We start from the raw sequence: 4,390 nt of genomic DNA on the forward strand, positions 1-4,390 counted from the left end.
GAACATCAGTGGCATTAGTTCACAGAATCATCCAGGCCAAAAAGGTGGCCATTTGGCCCATTGTCGCTCTGGTGGAACTATCCAATTAGTCACATGTTTGTTGCTCTTCTGCTGCAGCTCTGAAAATTGGATAAATATTTGTAAAAGCAGCAATGTCTGAAATAATTCCACAGAGGCCAGTATCCTGTCACAATGTCGCCCTTTATTTACACGTGGAAAGTCAATGACACTGATCCAGCTCCCTCAGAGCCAGCTCTCAGAGTGAACAGGATGTCTGACTCTCCTGTTTATATCTGTCAGCCAGGGCTCCCTTATTAGTCCAGATTAACAGCCCCAATCAGGGAATTCACTCCTTGGAGTCCATCTGGCTGACCTTGTTACAATCACTACAGTATCCATTTGGTAAAAGAGGCCACAACCCATCTCAGCGTTTCAAGGCTCCTGGGCCAGGTGCTTATGTTAAGCTTAGTGTGTACATTACATTGACCCAGAGAAAGGTACTGAACTTCTCTTCACTCTCTGGGGACCAATAACCCCACAGAGATCTAGAATACTTGCTGCTGCTTGGTTTAGGCTCTGTAAGAGGTTTGTCAGCCTTCAAAGTAAAACCCATGTTATTTACAGTGACTGGTCAAGTCTCAGAGGTGGGTGATATAGATTCACACATGCCACTGCGATACTTGAGTAATGCTTACAGCATTTATTGAATGGGAAGGCGTCCCTCTATCTGCCCAGGAACAAATAAATCTGTAAAAAAAAAACACACAAAAAAAAGGTGTTTCAGGAGATGGGGTGGAGGGGTGGGGGAGGGTTGCTGCTAACCCAAAATTGCAAACATAATTCTAATTCCCCAGAATTCAGGCTATAAATTTCTCCCACATCCCCCACATCACAAAACAAATAAAGCAACCAGCCCATAACAGATGATCACATCATTTATCACACTGTGGGATCTGACTGTGTGTTAACTCGCAGTCTCATTTCCTGTATTACAATAGAAACTATGCTTCCACAATAAACTTCATTGGCTGTAAAGTACTTCAGGACGTCCTGAAGTTGTATTTATATAGCACCTTTCATCACGAGTTCTTTCTTTTCTTAGAACGAGCTGGTGTTTGAGGCCAGGGTGAAATCCAGGGAGTATCATCTAGCAGTTGGATGTAGAGAAGGGGTCGTGATCCAGGCTGCCCTCTCTTGCATGCATGTGCCACAGTTTGGATCTGGATTTGTTGGACAAGTTGGGAAGGGCAGAAAAATGGTAGCTAGAAAAAAGGTAAGATTCCTGTTTCATTTTAGCAGCGACCATTTAATCTGATCCTTTGCTGACTGAAGGACCTAGAAAGAGATAACAGGAGGTTATTCATATATCAATTCTCTTTAAACAAATTTCCTTGTTCTCCCTAACCTTCAGTGACTGCCTTTCATCTCACTTGTATCTCTCTATTGTGGTCAGAATCCCTCTAGCATCCCTACAAATACTCTCAGCATGAAGACCATTGCTGGATATGGCGATATTTTGGGAGTTATTGTGAGCAGGAGATAGGAATAGAACGGTACAAAAATTAAGCATGAAAATCACAAGAAATACAAACACATGAGACTGTGACAATGTTAGTAAAGCGATGTTCTCAAATCATTCATTCCTAATGACAGACTCAGTACTGTACCCCAGTGCTGTACAGTGTCAGACCTGCCCCCACCGGCACCGTACCCCAGGGTCAGACCTGCCCCCACCGGCACCGTACTCCAGTGTGAAACAGTGTCAGATTGAAGATTAATTTAAGCCACTGATCTGGCCACACTCTTACTGGGAAAGTCTCCAGCTCACTCTTTAAATATCTTAGGTACAGGTGCTACCGTAGTCTGAACACACTGGCTTTGCTCCCACACTCCGGCCCTCTGGTGAGTTGTGCTACTTGTTCCATTTGGAGCAAGAGATAAACATTTCAACTTGTTGTGGAATCTGACACAATGTCCACTAGAGATGGTTTAGTCAGCAAAAAAAAAAAAGAAAGAAAGAAAGAAAGCAAGCAAGCCAGTGGAATTCAGGAGAGACACCCTTACAGACCACAGTTAGGGTGTGCACCTTGTTACCATGCAGGTTAGGTACACAATCACAGGGACGCTGAATAGCACATGGAGAAAGAAAGGAAAGACAGGATTCGCTGCTGGGGCATGAGGAAGCAAAGGGTGTGGGGTGGTGTAGAATCTGGTGATGAACAGAAACATCAACGTGGAACTGTTAAACCAAGGATGTAAATATGATTGACCAAATGGCCTCTTTCTGCACAGAAACTGTCTGTGATTCTGCATCCAGTTCTGTGCTACGATTCAGACATACAGATGGCAGAGAGAAACTTACATTGTTAGTGACTCCCAGCCTTCTGGAGATTTGCTACACAGACAAGACAGAGACACGGGGGTTAGAACATGAAGCTCAAACACGTTGTACACTGCATCCAGCCAGCACTGCCCAGGAACAGCATCAGCTGGACTTACAAACCTAGGAGGTTAGATAATTGGTAGACACAGAGAGAGGGAGCAGTCTTTGTGGTGGGGGAAATACAGAACAAGGACAATAGATTCTGGTCTGTTCAGAGGTGAAACCAGCATCACTTTCAGACAGAGAGCAGGGGAGTGGAATTCTGGAATTTTCTTCCACCAAATAGCTGTACATACACGGAACCTTCAAGATCAAGGTAAATAGGTGTTTTTTTGTGGGAGGTTCTCAAAAGGACACTGGACAAAGCATTTCGGGCGGAGCCCGGTCACAATCGGACAGTGAAAATACATAAGACGCTGAGAGACCGCCTCCTGTTCCAGTAACCCTTCCTTCTTAAAGGAATATCACAATAAGCTTAATATTTCCTGTTAATTTTTCATTCTTCAAACTGCAATGCAGCAACACCTGTTCCTGAAGTATTTTCTACACCTTTCCTCTACTGGAGATTTTCTCACATGAGGGTGTAGAATGTCTCCATCAGACAGATTGTCCTGTCTTATGGATGAAGGAGCATCCTTCATGTGGGAGCCCACACAGCACCTGTTACCTGGTGCTGGGGTGGAATAAGAAGATCAAGCTCAGTCTCACTCTCTGATCAAACACTCACTCGGTCACAATCTCTGAGTCACCAAGCCCTTTCAACAGGACAATGAACAATGGCACATAAGCAAAAGGTTACAGCAGAAACACAGATAACACAGTGTGGAGCTGGAGGAACACAGCAGGCCGGGCAGCAGGAAAGCTGACGTTTCAGGTCAGGACCCTTCTACTAGCTTTTAAAACACAGACAGAGAGTGTATGGAAGTGCAGTGAGGATTGTGAACCACGGGTCAAGAGATTTCACACCAACACAAGGAACATTCTAGACCTTCACTCTTGGTAAACATCAGACAGGAACTGAGATAACAAGGTGTAGAGCTGGATGAACACAGCAGTCCAAGCAGCATCATAGGAGCAGGAAGGCTGACGTTTCGGGCCTAGGCCCTTCATCAGAAATGGGGGAGGGGAAGGGGGTTCTGAAATAAATAGGGAGAGAGGGGGAGGCGGATAGAAGATGGATAGAGGAGAAGATAGGTGGAGAGGAGACAGACAGGTCAAAGAGGCGGGGATGGAGCCAGTAAAAGTGAGTGTAGATGGGGAGTTAGGGAGGAGATAGGTCAGTCCAGGGAGGATGGACAGGTCAAGGGGGGGGGGTGAGGTTAGTGGGTAGGACAGGGGGGGGGGGCTTGAGATGGGAGGAGGGGATAGGTGGGAGGAAGGACAGGTTAGGGAGGCGGGGACGAGCTGGGCTGGTTCTGGGATGCGGTAGGGGGAGGGGAGATTTTGAAACTTGTAAAATCCACATTGATATCATTGGGCTGCAGGGTTCCCAAGCGGAATACGAGTTGCTGTTCCTGCAACCTTCGGGTAGCATCGTTGTGGCACTGCAGGAGGCCCAGGATGGACATGTCATCTGAGGAATGGGAGGGGGAGTTGAAATGGTTCACGACTGGGAGGTGCAGTTGTTTATTGCGAACCGAGCGTAGGTGTTCTGCAAAGTGGTCCCCAAGCCTCCGCTTGGTTTCCCCGATGTAGAGGAGGCCACACCGGGTACAGCGGATGCAGTATACCACATTGGCAGATGTGCAGGTGAACATCTGCTTGATGTGGAAAGTCTTCTTGGGGCCTGGGATGGGGGTGAGGGAGGAGGTATGGGGGCAGGTGTAGCACTTCCTGCGGTTGCAGGGAAAAGTGCCGGGTGTGGTGGAGCTGGAGAGGAGTGTGGAGCGGACAAGGGAGTCACGGAGAGAGTTGTCCCTCCGGAAAGCAGATAAGGGTGGGGAGGGAAAAATGTCTTAGGTGGTGGGGTCGGATTGCAGATGGCGGAAGTGTCGGAGCATGATGCGT

At 47.2% G+C, this 4,390-nt stretch overlaps 1 long non-coding RNA gene across 1 annotated transcript; it reads right to left on the reverse strand.

Annotated features, from left to right (window-relative positions):
* Nucleotides 1–917: 917 nt before the first annotated feature.
* Nucleotides 918–2,397, reverse strand: LOC125482227. The gene is made up of 2 exons (XR_007261579.1): nucleotides 2,363–2,397; nucleotides 918–1,335 (listed from the first exon to the last, which is right to left on the reverse strand). It is a non-coding gene; the product is annotated as an uncharacterized LOC125482227 (long non-coding RNA).
* Between the last annotated feature and the right edge of the window lie 1,993 nt (nucleotides 2,398–4,390).

Source organism: Rhincodon typus, unplaced genomic scaffold, assembly GCF_021869965.1.
Source record: "Rhincodon typus isolate 14 unplaced genomic scaffold, sRhiTyp1.1 hic_rhity00007393, whole genome shotgun sequence".
Lineage (NCBI taxonomy): Eukaryota > Metazoa > Chordata > Chondrichthyes > Orectolobiformes > Rhincodontidae > Rhincodon > Rhincodon typus.